This window comes from Lissotriton helveticus, chromosome 8, assembly GCF_964261635.1.
Source record: "Lissotriton helveticus chromosome 8, aLisHel1.1, whole genome shotgun sequence".
NCBI classification, from domain to species: Eukaryota; Metazoa; Chordata; class Amphibia; order Caudata; family Salamandridae; genus Lissotriton; species Lissotriton helveticus.
Window position 1 is genome coordinate 218808072 of NC_136069.1, and position 15758 is coordinate 218823829.

Below are 15758 nucleotides of genomic sequence, written 5' to 3' on the forward strand. Positions count from 1 at the left end.
AAAAGACTTCAGGAAATTCTGTTTTCACATCAATAACATCCTCAACATTTCCATTTTGGACGCTTCCCACCGCAAACACCTGTTGCACAGCATTGGGATCCAACTACATTATCAACTCTTGCTGATTTGGCCACCCTAAAATGGAATCCCCTTTAGCGACCACATAGATTTTCCCTCTTGTTTCCCTTTATTTGAAGCAAATATTAGCCCAGAAATAACCCAGTAAATCCATCATGTGGACAGTATATCCAACAGGTCGTACATCTTGGGCCATGATATTTCATTTTTCCAATTTGATTCCACAGTATTTTACCAATGATACTATACCAGGCACGAGTCAACCATGACCGCCACACCTTTATCATTAATGTGCACCACACACTCTGGAAAGTTTTTCACATTACTATCCCGTAAACAAAGTATGGCATTAGGATTTAATTCTTTTTCACACTCCCCATTAGTCATATAATTCACATTGGAATCTGATCTACTTCAACACACCCTTCCACAATGACCTTTTTTCCTACAACAACAACAATTTTTGTATATTGCTGGGCAGTTTTTGAAATTGCCAAGGTGGAAACTACTGCCACATCTGTAACATAGAGTTTTTTCCCTCATTGTTATCATTTTTTTTCTTTCTTCCTCAGATTTGACTGCATTTACCGAATAATTGACTTCTGGTTTTCGGATGTATGACGTTACAACGCATACTTTTACAATGCCTACCTTTACATCGCAAGTTTTACAACGCAGTCCATTACAACGGATAGTGCTTTTGGGCGCTGGATAGTGAATAGTTTAATTTACTATTCCAACTCCAGTCCCCGTGGACAGTAGAGAAGGTTATTGGATAGTAAATTAACCTATTCCCTATCCTAGAGCGCCCCCCAGAGCAATGCGTTGTAATAGTTTGCGTTGTAATGACCGCGTTGTAATGGTAGTGCGTTGTAAAAGTTTCGTTGTAAAGGTTGTTCACTCTGGTTTTCTTCCAGCTTCCCCTCCACTACTTCCTATTTCATGCACAAAGTTTCCAATTGTTCTATGCTCTTAGCAGTACTAATGGTGGCATTTAATGACATGTCAGAACCTACTCATAACCTTTCTTGCACTTTTTTACTTTTCGTTCTCATCATAACTTGATCTCTCAACATTTGATCATATGTTATGGTTTCAAATACACATGATGCTGCTAATGCTCTCAGGGTTGATATATACTCTGTATATAAAAAAGAAAAGGGATTAAAGCCACTCTGCCCGCACTAAGAACAAAAGTCCCAGTTATTTCATAAGAAAGAAGGTGCTGGAGGTCTGGGACAAAATCCCCTGAGTCCCAATGGTGGAGGGACAAAGCCTTGTCTCTCCAATATGCTGCACAAAAGATAGACCCCGCACCCTTCGAATTTCAATTCCAATGTTTGTACATCAATATTACTTATTAAACATAAATGTTAGTAAGCATCAAGTTGTTCTCCCAAGAATTTTTCAGATCCAATTTCTTCAAAAAAAAGTTCTTTTTATTCGTCAATCATAACAAAATAGCCAACGCGTTTCGTCCGTGATCGGACTTCTTCAGGGCTATACAAAAAGAGAAATATACAAGATAAAATATTTACATATAACTAAATATATACAACATTATCACACACATACTCAATATGTGTCCATTAAAACCATACAAAGAGGAAGAACCAGATATCTTCACAATACATTGTATTCGAAACATTATAGTTCCTATTCTGGGGAGAACATGAATCTAAGAGCACAATGTCACAAGAACCCCAATATCACATACAATCACAGTATCAAAAACCAGTGCATGCAGTTTATACTCGTTATGTCTAATAACACCATTGTCAAGAATCCCTTATATTAATTCTATAAGGATAGTCAAAATCTATGTACAAGACAAATACCTTGCTCAGCTTCTCCTTTATTTTTAGAACAAGCATTCTTCACATATGTTAGATCTGGTAATCTGGAAAATGCAATAGTATATTCTTAGTAACAAAAAGATTTTTTCAAAAATTCTAACTTTAAGCTTACTAGGCATTCAATAGTTTTTTTAAAAATGAAAAATTCAATCAAAACAATAATGCTGTTGCCATTGATCATCATTATGACGTGTACATATTTCATACCTCACATGTTACATTCCTAAATCAGAAACATGATTTTACTCCATGCTGCTAATTGTCAAAGCTTAAGAATGTCAGTGAACATTCACCTTATGCTCTTGTCTCTTGCACGGCAGGACTGTTTATATAAACCCAAGAGACCATACATTTGACTCAAAAGCCTATCTGAAGAAAACAATTTGTTCAACAACTTCCATATTCCACTTGTGTACCTTTTAGCCCTACATTTGCATTACTTACAGCATGGGGCATGAACAGTCAAATTTCAATACAATGGAATGTTCCAAGCGAGAAGATTTTTCAATGTAGAAAGCCTATGAAAAAAATGCAAAGCAAAAGACCATTTGTTGGGTATATGTCCATTTCCTCAGACACGTTAATCAGCATCCTAGTCCCATTGTGTGTGCAGGTTTATATAATCAATATTTATATTACTATAGCATATTTATCTGACAAGAAGGAGAGTTAAGAAGAAGTCGCATCCATCTGAGACTAAATCCACCATCTTGGACTAGTCAAGAAGGCATGTGTCTGTATGAATATTGCCAACCGACAATCATGAATATACAATGTAAAACCCTATTTCAGCTTATAAACAAGTAGTCAGTGCCTGTGCGTTGCTGGACTAGCCCCAAGTTCGTCAAAGCTATTCCCAACGAGTGCAGCCTCACAAACGATATTGGCGGCCATCTTAGCTTAGTCAAATATTTTTTCTTTTAAACCGCCCATTTTAGTGGCTGAATAGTATACACATTCTTGGATCAAGAGAGTACCCACAGGACACGATTACTGGCGCCTGGATAAGCATCTCGCAAGCAAAGGCTTACAAATGTGTCACCGCTATTCCTAACAAGTACAGTCACTCGAACGGTATTGGCGGCCATTTTAGCTTAGTCAAAAGTTTCTTCTTATACAAAGTCTCCTTCAATAACTAAGCAGTAAATACACCTTGATGCAAGAGAATGCCAGACAAGCATGGTTGCTTCCGCATAAATGATTCTCAAGCAGATAGGAACTTACCGCAAAGAGTATCGGCACGTCGTGGATATGTGGTCATCTGGTTCAAGAAAACCTTACTGACCCTCGAGTTTATATACCAATGAAAATAGGCCATCAATCACCAATTAACAACAATAAATTGGCAATTAGCCTCATTGAAGTCGAGTATCTATGACGTACTGTTTTTTTCGTTTTTTGGAGTCAGTCACACGAGATAACTGTGTAATACTGAATACAACGGCCATCTTGAGCAGGTTATTCTCGAATTCAGATGGTCGGCCATATTAGCCTAGTCAAAGAAAGTCCGTGTCGAGGCCATAAATTCAATAAAACGAACGAAAAGCAAACTTTAAGGATAGATTTATAATCTATGCCTTCAAAACCGTCCTTTTTGCGTGTATATTAGCATCCAAATTATTTTGTTAATGCCCCAACACAAAAAGTCACGAAGATCCTCGATTTTAAGGCGACTGTCTAGATCTAATCAAAATATAGAGATAAGGCATCGGCCATATTGGCCTAGTCTGACTAGTATTCGTATATTAGGCAAAAAGTCAGCAGATCTATATTTAGGGATTATTCACAGTCGATATTTTCGTTTTTTTAGGATTTCTTGAAAAAACGACAAGTTAATATATCTTTTTTAGACATGACCTACAAGAACAATTTGTGGTCAATACTTAGATGGTCAGTGAGTCCAATTGGTCTGATATTGATATGGCATAAATTATAATTCTAATCACAAGGTTAAAAATCCATAATAAGTGAATTCAAAGTAGAATCTACATATTCATTACAAAAGACTAGGTAGGCAGATATACAGTGATTAAATGGCAAGTCTCAAGAAAACTGTCCAATATATACAGACCCCAATCTTTGGATTAACAACAGCCACACACTCATAGTTCAGCCATATTAATTCAGTCTTAAAGAAAATGATGGAATTCATTTATGACATTAAGTCCCTGACTCACTGATCGCAGTCTACAAATCCAGCGGGCCTCTAACTGTCTGAGATATGTGGTCCTATCACCTCCCCGGGTATTAGCCAATGCCCTGTCCAGTGCATGAAACCTAATATCCTTTTTTAGGGGATGGCACTCCAAGATATGTTGGGCCACCGGGCTGCGTATATGTCACCATGAATAATATTCCTAAGATGTTCCTGAATTCTTATCTTTAAACATCTCGTACTACTACCAACATAGACCATATTGCAATCACAAATAATCAAGTACACCACAAAGGTGGTATTGCAATTGATAAATGTGGTAATCCTGTGTTTTTTAGGGCTGTTATAACTGAAGCTCTCAATTTTATTGATTCCATATTTACATACAGAGCAAGTACCACATACAAAAAATCCGGTTGGTTTGACTGGAAACCATGCGACGGTGTTTTGTTTGGGAGGTTTTACATAGCTAGGACATAATATGTTTTTAATCGTTATTCCCTTTTTATAAATAACTCTTGGTTTGTCAGGAATAATGCCCATAGGCAAGGTGTCAGATTTCAATAGGTGCCAATGTTTTCTTAGAATGCCGTAAACATGGTTACTATACATACCATATTCAGTGATGAAGGCACACTGATTTATAGTTTTAGATTTCTTTGGCGGTTGTTTAATCAGTGTTTCCCTACGTACCTTCTTACGGATCTTATTTTCTGCTTTCACAATATCATTGTTTGTGTATCCCCTCACTGCAAAATCCCTTTTTATTCTTTTGATGTTTCCCTCAAAGTTGACCTCTTCACTACAGTTACGGCGTGCACGTATCATTTCGCCATAAGGAATTGCTGTAATGGTGTTTTTAGGATGACAGCTGGTCGCATGCAATATACTATTGCAAGAAGTCGGTTTTTTGTACATATCACTATGGATTATGCCATCTTTTATGTACAGTCTAAGATCCAAAAACACAATCTCTTTCTGGGAGTGACTAATAGTTAACTTGATGTTGAAGTCATTATTGTTGAGGTAATGAAAATAGTCAGTTAATCCTTCAACACTGCCCTTCCAAATAAGGAAGACATCGTCAATGTACCGGACGTAAAATATTATATCGTCCATCCACTTGCCAGCTCCATGGCCCCAGGCATGCTCCATCTCATACAGACCCATAAAAAGGTTTGCATAGGATGGAGCAAACCTGGAGCCCATGGCCGTACCCTGTTTCTGTAGGTACCAATTGTCTTCATGCAGAAACGCATTCTGCGTCAGTATCAATTCTGACATGGTCAACAACATCTGAGTATGTTCCAGATGGCAGGCATTGCGTTTATACAAGAAATGTTTCAGTGACTTCATTCCATTACTCAGCTCTATACAAGTGTACAGGCTTTCCACGTCCATAGTTACAAACGTGAAAGTATTCTCTTCCCAGACCACATCCTCCAATTTACACAAAAGCTCTCTACTATCTTGTAGATAAGATGGCAAATTACGTACAAATGGCTGGAGGAAGGAATCAACGTATTCAGCAATGTGTTCCGTTGGCCCCCCATTGCCAGATATAATGGGCCTACCAGGGGGGAACGTACCACCCTTATGCACCTTGGGGAGTGTATAGATACATGGGAAACGAGAGTTTTCTGCTAATAAGTATCTATATTCAGAGTCTGATAATAGTCCGGATTCCTTCCACTCCACTAATCTTGCATTGATGGTACACTCAATGTTCTTAATCGGATTCGAATGTAATCTGACATAACAATTCTGTTCACTTAATTGTCTATGTATTTCATTTGTGTAGTCTAGGTGGTCCATAATAACAACATTCCCACCTTTATCAGCCTCTCGGACGACCAAAGATGGGTCATCACGGATAGACTGAAGAAAAAGTTTCTCGGACTTACTGATATTGTGAGGATGTTTGCATCTGTTCTTCATGTGATGCATGTCCTCTAGTTTGTAGAGATCATGTGTGACCCTAGTGGAAAATTCGTCAATGACAGTTTTTGGGCTAGATGGTATAAACTTGGAACGATTTTTTAGACCACTATCTATCGTTATATCCTCACATATATCTAAGTTCCGTGCATGAGTAACAAGATCACCCAGTTGATCCTCATCATATAGTGTAGCTATAGTATGGGAAATGTCAAGTTCTGCAATTGTGAAATCTGATACACACGAAGCATTTTGTACAGGAATACAGACATTGGTGCGTTCTGCAAAGTATTTTTTTATTTTCAGTTTACGAGTGAAACGAAATAAGTCCACATGTACATCGTCCATAGATTGTTTGTCCATTATACAAAAATTCAAACCTTTACACAAAATAGAAGTTTCCACATCAGAGAATTGTTTTGATGACAAATTAATCACATTTACATCATTTCCAACATCATAGTCCGCTAAGCTGTCCAAATCATGGTTCACAATCTGAGTACTGGGTTCTATTTGTTGTATCCCATTTTTGCTTTGGTAGTGGATCTTGTGTTTCTGGCCACCCCTCCTAGTTCTTCGCCTACCTGTCTGTTTTTGTTTTTGTTCCCCAGACGGTATCTCTGGACCTCTTTTAAAAAATCAGACGCAGGATTGAGGCTAAGTGTAGAAGTACTAGTTCCCTCTCCTGGATCTGTTTCTATTGAGGAGACAGAGGAGACAGATGTACTACTGGAGGAAATACTTGGTGCCCTAGTCTCACTAGCAGGAGTGGGAGCATTTTTGGCTACTGCATCATCATATTTACGGGCGAACGTAAATATGCGTCCTCTCTCATAGTCATTACGATCCCTTTCTATCTTTTGTTGTTTTTTGCCTTTAAGATAGATCTGATAAGATGCCAATTCCTTTTTTAAGATGTCATAGTTTTTCTGAGTTATGTCAGGCAGATTAACCTCGCTTATCTCTTTTTCCAGAGCAAGAATTTCATCTCTTATCTTTTTTCCTCTTCTATCAGAATTATGTACCAAAATATCCATCATTTTAAAAGATGCCAAGTGCAAACCCTCCTCCCATTCCCCTAAGAGGTCAGCTTCAAGATCCTCATAATTGGGGAAGATGAGAATCCGTAAGCCTCTCGGGATACGTTTATTCTCCAGGTATTTTTTTAGGGTTGCACCGTCCCACCATTTAGCAAGTTCTTGTTTGCGAAGTTTCTCAAGGCGAATAAATTTGTTTTTGAGACCATCATTTTTTGTGATCGGTATTGATGGACGGACATGATTTTTATCCGTATTGAATAGGTCACTCAAAAGCTCCTCTCTATTGTCTTCAAACATTATTGATAAAATGTTTTGGAGGCAACGGTTTTGTAATTCAATTCTAAGTACTGTAGGGTTCTGTTCAGTGCTGGGCTGCCCACTAGACTACTGTATATAAAAAAGAAAAGGGATTAAAGCCACTCTGCCCGCACTAAGAACAAAAGTCCCAGTTATTTCATAAGAAAGAAGGTGCTGGAGGTCTGGGACAAAATCCCCTGAGTCCCAATGGTGGAGGGACAAAGCCTTGTCTCTCCAATATGCTGCACAAAAGATAGACCCCGCACCCTTCGAATTTCAATTCCAATGTTTGTACATCAATATTACTTATTAAACATAAATGTTAGTAAGCATCAAGTTGTCCTCCCAAGAATTTTTCAGATCCAATTTCTTCAAAAAAAAGTTCTTTTTATTCGACAATCATAACAAAATAGCCAACGCGTTTCGTCCGTGATCGGACTTCTTCAGGGCTATACAAAAAGAGAAATATACAAGATAAAATATTTACATATAACTAAATATATACAACATTATCACACACATACTCAATATGTGTCCATTAAAACCATACAAAGAGGAAGAACCAGATATCTTCACAATACATTGTATTCGAAACATTATAGTTCCTATTCTGGGGAGAACATGAATCTAAGAGCACACGGACGAAACGCGTTGGCGTTGGCTATTTTGTTATGATTGACGAATAAAAAGAATTTTTTTTGATATATACTCTGCAATACTTTCTTCATCTTTCTGTGCTCTTGAATAAAGTTTCAACCTTTCCACAACAGTGTTGACTTTCTTACCATTTATTCCGGATAGCTATTTTCTATTACTTAAAAAGATTTTTTCAAATGCTTCTGCAATTAATTGTACACCATTGTCAGTTGCGAATGATTTGGGCAAATCTTCCTTCAGAGATTACCTTCCTAGAATGAATGCTCTTTAACACTTCCACTTCGAACCATTTAGACAATTGGTCAACTACTACATTGAAATATTTCTGTACTGCCTCATCTGAGATTGGCCCAATTATGTCTAACTTGATTTTTTCCCAAGGGTGTTCAAGAACACCGACTGGAGACAATGAAGGACTGAGTGTGACTTGACTCTTGGCAGAATGTGTACATGCCACGCAATCCCTTACTTTCCTTTCTATGGCAAACCCCTCCTCTGGCTACCAATACAACTCTTTAATGCAATTATTTCCCTTTGCAATACCCAAATGCCCTTCATGCCACAAATCCATCACTAGGGATCACATCTTTTCAGGTTGAATGATTCTGCCGTTTCTTAGTATCATGTTATCTTCAACAGACAATTCCTGTCTCAGTTCCCAAAATGTTGTTAGGTCATTAGATACATTATTTTTTACAGGCCACCCTTCAGAAATTCTGACTCTCACCTTGGTCAAAATCGATTCTTCCTCATATGCTTCTCGCCATTCTGCTGGTGAAATAACCTCCACTGCTTCTCCAACCTCCGCTACACTATTTTGTTTGATATCATCTCTTGGTATATCAGTCACAGGAAGCAACAACCTACTTCGTTCCATACACCTGGTAAATACTGTACGCTATACTTAAAATCTTAAATTTTGACTGATAATATCGCTAATCTTCTTAGTACCACATGACTGCCCTAAACGAATGGCCTACAATGCTCAAAACACGACACACAGGCTAAGGCCTCATGCTCAATCACTGAGTACTTTTCTTCAGTGGGTGTTAACAATTGTGAACCAAAAGCCCCCACACACTCTTCTCCATGTTCATTTATATGAATGAGGGCAACCCCTATGTCCTTGCAGCTAGCATTGGTGTTGATGATAGATGTCAATGTAGCATCAAAACCTTGCAATGACATAGGCATACACATCCCGTGTTTTACAGAAAGAAATTCCTGCTGACATTCTGTCATCCACATGCATGTATTTCTTGAAAAATTCTACATAAATTGTGAATACAATTCTACTAGACCCAGGGACGCCATGAATTCATCCTTACTGCTTGGTATGGGTTATTCTTCCACTGCCTTTAACAACTCCTACTCAGGTTTCATGCCTTCCACCAACACCTCATGTCCCATGTACGTCATACTCTGTCTAGCAAATTTACACTTTTTAAACGTTGTGGTTAATCCCTTAGATCTTAAAATTTCCATTACATCTCTGACAACCTTGCCAGTGTCATTTTAGGGTTTTTCCCTAATGAGAATGTCATCCTAGAAGAACATTAAGTTTTTAACCTCCTTGAACAATTCATACATTATACGTTACAATATGGTTGCAGCTGTAGCCAAACAGAATGGTACCCTCACATACCTAATACAACCAAATGGAGTAGTAAAAGTTGTAAAGTTCCTACTAATCTTGTGCCACAGAACCTGATGGTAAGCTGTGGTGAGGTCTATGGTTGTGAGCTCTTCCATCGGCTTGGTGACCGAAAGCATTTCCCTTATTGTAGGCAAAGAGAACTAGTCAACTATAATGTCCCAGTTAAGGTCCTTCATGTCTACTCACAAAAAAAGCTTTCCATTCGCCTTTCTAGCAGTCACTAATGGAGAAACCCATTCAGATGCTTCAACCTTCTCTATCACACCCTCTGCACACAACGTTTCCAATTCATGTTTAACTTCCTCTCTCAAAGCTAAGGATATATTTCTTACCTTATGCACCTGAGGTACAGCAGTCCGTTTAAGTCTGATTCTTTGCTAGAAGCCCTTCAACTTTCCAATTTCCCCTGAAAATACTTCCCCAGGTTATTCTCTCAATATTTCCTGTTCCAACACATCACTCTGTTGTACTACTACTAATACAGTATCAGGACTATTCGAGTCAAGAACGATCTTGATTGTCTTTGTTCACCCCATCTCAGGAATTAGGGTCCTGCAACAACAATATACAATTTACATATAGCATGTCTTTCTTTAAATCAGCCTATTGCTATTCATGGTGTTTTCTTGAATTATTTGCTCGTAAGCACATTGTGCATGTAGTTTTGTTGGCTACACACGACGTAGTATTAATTACCGCCATTTGAATTTGCAGATCCCTTGACAAAGGCGCTGGCTTGCGCCGAAATGCATTGGGAGGCCATGGGAGGCCAGAGATTTGCGAATTAAATGAATGATACCATACGGATAATCTTGTCGAACCAAGACATTAAATGTGAATTAACATTTAGTATGTCGTTATGAACTATGGATTACAAATAAAAGGAAAACTTTGAAATGAAGAAGACAAAAACTGTTTCTTGAAATTTCTTGCTGAGTGCCAGCATATACTTGTGCCCAGGCATACGAGTTGATTAAGAACTTGTTTTCTTTTGTTTACTATATTTCACACCCTGGAGTAGAGGGTGTCTTGCAGTGCTCGAATCATTCAATTTTTTGATCTTTCTTTAAATTTGAACAGCAACACCCGTATTGCTACCATTGGAATGTCTTCTCCTGTGAAAGTCTTTAGACATATGTCTGCAGATTCTAATCCATTCCCTATATTAGGAAAGCATTTTTCCTGCCACACCTTTTAATTTATTATAGTAAAAGAGGAAACATCTGAAAATTCCCATAACTTTAGTTTAATTGAGATAATTTGCACCCTTTTCCTCCTTTATCTCTTTCTTCTTTTAAACCCTTTCAGGCATATTTCTAGTACAGACTCACAATCACATATTTTTCTTTTCCTCACACTTCTACTCACCTTTTCCTGCAATAACTGCTTTCGCACAACTGCCCATCAACTCTGCTTTTTTTACTACATCGATCACTTCATGCAGTGTTAACTCTCCCATTGTCCATATTTTCTCCTGGAGGTTCGAGTTCCCAGCATGCATGATGTTCATCATGCAAATTTGCAAACCTACAAGCTAGCACTAAATTCTTTAGTGCTGCAATATAGCCCGCAGCTGGTTCATCATCTTCTTGTTTCCTATGAATTTTTTTTTTACCTATCAACTGATACTCAAAGTGTAGGGTTGAAGTATGCATCTAAATCCTCTAAAGAAATGCCACTTTGCCATTGAAGCCTGACTTTCTTCTGTATTCTGTTATAGAATTTCAAACCACCAGCCCTAAACAATGTACTAATAATAACTTTCTTTGTTGGATGATAATTTCTCATCATCCTTGAAAGTGTATACAAAGGGGCTCTTTACGATGGCGGAGAGACCACCACTGCCGGGCCGGCGGTGGCGGTCCATCCGCCATCTTGATCCCATTTCCCCGCCACATTAGTATGGTGGGGGGAATAGTGCTACAAGAGTGGCGGGTGCAAAGAGCGCCCGCTACGCTTCCACCACATGCAAACGTTGCGATTGCCAGGCAGAGTGGATCTGACAGGGGATATGGTGACGGTGCCTAGCAGGCACCGCCCGATCACAATGCTGGGCATCAGTCATCAGTGATGTCACTGACCACGTCATGTATGATGTAATATGTGATGTGATCAGCAGTGCATTGGGGGGCGTGAGTTATAGTCAGCTGAACTAACTATAACGGAGGAATTTCTATGGTTTTGTATGAGAGAAATGTCCAACTAACTATAACGTCCCTGAAATCTATGGTTTTTTCAATGAATTTCTAAGGTTTTTTAAATGCTAATTTCTAACTATAATGTGCCTGAAACCTTTGGTTTTTTCAGTGAATTTCAATGTTTTTTTAAATGTTAATTTCTAACTATAATGTGCCTGAAACCTATGGTTTTTTCAGTGAATTGCAATGGTTTTCTTAAATGCAAATTTCTAACTATGCGTACAAAGGTAGGACATGTGAAGAAAGAGAAAGAAAAACGCAGAAAGAAGCAAGACAAATGCTGAAAGAGGCAACAGAAGTCCAGAAAGATGAAGAAAAGTGCAGGAAGAAGCAAGAGATGTGCAGAAAGAACCAACATAGGAGCAGCAAGTCCTCCTGTGCCCCCAACTTTTTACTGAGGTGTACTGGTGGTAACTGACTCGGAATAACCAGGACCGGAGCCAGTGCTATGCTAAAAGCCACTTAGAATACAGTGAAAACAAATACAAACACTAGGGAACACTATATGTTGGGGTACCCCTGTAATTAGCATGACCTCCTCTGTGTTTTCCATGAGTTAATGCTTGGGTCATAGCATGAGTACATGAGTAGTGACTGGATGATTAGAGTACTGCAAGGACAGTGCATGGTGAATTTATAAGTGACGGAGTGATTGGATAAGTACATGTTGTGCGCTGGTTGATTGGAGGAGTGCATGGGTAGTGACAGAGCGATGTCTGGACTGCATGGGTACTGTTCAGGGTATTGTAGCAGTGCATGAGTTAGTGCATGGGTCATTTCATGAGTGCATGGGTAGTGACTGGATGATTAGGGTGCTGCAAGAAGAGCGCATGGTGAATTGATAAGTGCTTGGGCTTTAGCAGAGTGATTACATAAGTACACACATGTCATATCAGGCCCGCCCCCTAAATTCACCACTGTGCAAATGCACCCCCCTGGCAGGTTTTACATCGGAAGATTAATTCCCCTTGAATCCTGAGGGTCCCTGTGGGCCAACTAGCCCACCAGGTACCTCCAGTAAATCCCATAGAGCTGCGTTGCAGAGAGGTGGTCAGAGGCCATGCCCCTTTTTACATCTCTCTGCAACGCAACTCTGTGGTGCCTACTGGACGTACCTGGTGGGCTAGTTGCCCCTCAGGGACCCTCAGGATTCAAGTGAACTTAATTCCCCAACTTAAAATGCGCCACAGGGCATTGTAAATTGGGGGATTCAGTCCTGAGGGTCCCTGGGGGCCAACTGGCCCACCAGCTACCTCCAGTAAGCACCACAGAGCTGCGTTGCAGAGTGGTGTAAAAAGGGGAGCGTGTCCTTCGACCACCTCTCTGCAACACAGCTCTCTGGTGCTTACTGGAGGTACCTGGTGGGCTACTTGGCCCCCAGGAACCCTCAGGATTTGAGGGGACTTAATACCCAATCTTAAAACGTGCCACAGGGCACCTTTGCACACTTGTCACATCAGGCCATGCCCCCTGCCTGCACCACTGTGTAATCGCACCCCCAGGAGTATTGTAAATAGGGGGATTCAATCCACTTGAGTCCTGAGGGTCTCTGGGGGCTGACTAGCCCACCAGCTACCTCCAGTAATCTCCACAGACCCGGGTGGGCCCCCCTCCTGTGGCCAATTCCAGCCCTGGGGACCCCATCCCACGGGGCATGGCCACATATATTTTTTATGGGAAGGGGGGCTGTGTGCCCCCCCCTCCTGAGGCCTCTATTGGCACCGGGGAATGGGCGGGCCTTTATTTATTAATACTTTTATTTCTCTCCCGGGCCACTTCTGGCCCCTGGAACCCCATCCCCGGGGTCTGTCCATCCTTTTTTATTTTATTTTTGGGAGTGGGGCTGCATGTCCCCCTCCTCAGGCCAAATATGGCACCAGGGACCCCATCCCCCGGGGCCTGGCCTCTCCGGTATATTCGAAATTATTATTCACAGGGGAGGGGGGCCACGTGGCCCGCCTCCTGGGCCACTTCTGGCTACGGGGACCCCATTCCCCGGGACCTGGCCACTTCGTTGGGGACCGTGGGGGGAACCCCAATGCCCCCCTGGTCCCGCCGGCTCCCCGCATCCTGCAGGAGCCGGTATTGCTTTTCCACATGGAGAGCTGCCAACATGCAGCTCCCCGTGTGGAAAAGCAATTAGCTTTGGATTTTGGAAGCGAGAGCAGAATTCCCTGCTCTCGTTTCCAAAATCCATAGCACGTTTGCTATCACAGGGCGGGAGGCACATGGCTCCCACCCTACCATAGCAAACAGCAGTGTCCCGGGGTGGGCACCCCGAGGCACTGCAGGAACCAGCCCTGGGGGTTGGTGACCCCCAGGGCCATGAAGGTCTCCAGGAGGGGAGCCGTGCGGCCCCCCTCCCAATGTTTGCAAAGCCCGGGGGGGAGGTCCCCAGGGCTCGGGGGTCCGTAACGGACCCCCACATTTGCATCTCAGTGCCCTGGGGAGGTGGCAGTTCCTGGGGCATGTGGGGGGCTTGAGCCCCCATACAGGTTTAATTATTTGTGACCCTGCAAATAATTAATAAAAGCCCCAGGGGGTGGCGGTTCCCAAGGCTTGGGGGGGGCCTTTGATTCCCCCCACACATTAAAAAACTAGCCCCGGGGCTGGCAGTCCCTGGGGCAGTGTGGGGGGGTTTGGGGCCCCCCACACATTTTTTCAGTGCCACCGGGACCTGGCCCAGCCGGGGGTTCAATACAACGAAGCACGGGAGCCCGCGCTTCGTTTTTTTCTTTTTTTTCTCGGACAGATTTGCGCACCCAGCATGAATTCGGCTGATTCTTTTTTTTATGCTTTTTTGAGCCCTGGGGGTCCTTGTGGGAGGCCTAGGAGGTCAGAGTGGTTCTACCCTGCCCCCTTTTCTTGTTCTTCACGTTTGTTTTTCTGTTTTCTTGTGACTCGGTTCTGACACTTCTTGGTTTGGAGTGTTGATAGCCAATTAGAATAAAGCTCGTGGTCGGGAGGGTCCGCAGAGCCACTGTGCCTCTAGATATCGAAACTCTTTTTTTTATTTTCTCAGTAACTGCTGAACTGATTTTCACCATTTTAAAAAAAGGACGCTTCCTGAACCAAGTACTATCTTTTTGCCAAAATTGGTGTAATTCCGTTCAGCAGTTCGAGCTGTAGCCTTGTCTAAAGTTTCCTATGGGAAATTGATTTTTCGACCACTTTTTTTTTTATTACTCAGGAACTACTGAACGGATTTACACCATTTAGCAAAAAGGGCGCTTTCTGAACCAAGGGCTACCTTTTTGTCAAAATTGGTGTAATTCCGTTCAGTAGTTTGGGCTGTAGCCATGTCTAAAGTTTCCTATGGAAAATAACATGGAGAAAACATGTTTTGGGACCCCCTTTTCTCTCGGCCCCCCTTTCGAATCAACCCAGAACTTTAAAGACAAGAGCTGACCAGAGCGCCCCACCAGTTTTGAAATATCCGCGAAATTCGTCAACCGGTGCCAAAGTTATTGGGAAAAGAAAAAACGCTTTTCCTATGGAAACTAGGGCCCGATGTAGGTCGGTCGGTAACGGCCGAAAATCGGTATTTTCGGCCGTTACCGACCGGTATTCAGTAAATGGTATGTAGGGCCACATATTTCACAGAATCGGTAAATTTACCGATCGGTAAATTTACCGATTCTGTGAAATAACGAATCGGTATTTATACCTATTCGGTAATTTTGATATGTAGGGGGGACTCTTCTGAGTCCCACAACCCTTACCGAATCTGTATTTTACCATCAAATATATTTGATGGTAAAATACCGATTCCGGTGTGCATGCACATGTGTGCATGCACACCTGTGCCATATGACAGGCAGACCTGCCCTTAGGGCAGGTATGCCTGCCACATGGCCCCCGAATCTTTTTTGGGGGTGCTAG

At 41.4% G+C, this 15758-nt stretch overlaps 1 long non-coding RNA gene across 1 annotated transcript; it reads right to left on the reverse strand.

The window, feature by feature from the left end:
- Nucleotides 1-1933: 1933 nt before the first annotated feature.
- Nucleotides 1934-3210, reverse strand: LOC144771560 (uncharacterized). The gene is made up of 3 exons (XR_013599341.1): nucleotides 3159-3210; nucleotides 2379-2452; nucleotides 1934-1978 (listed from the first exon to the last, which is right to left on the reverse strand). It is a non-coding gene; the product is annotated as an uncharacterized LOC144771560 (long non-coding RNA).
- Between the last annotated feature and the right edge of the window lie 12548 nt (nucleotides 3211-15758).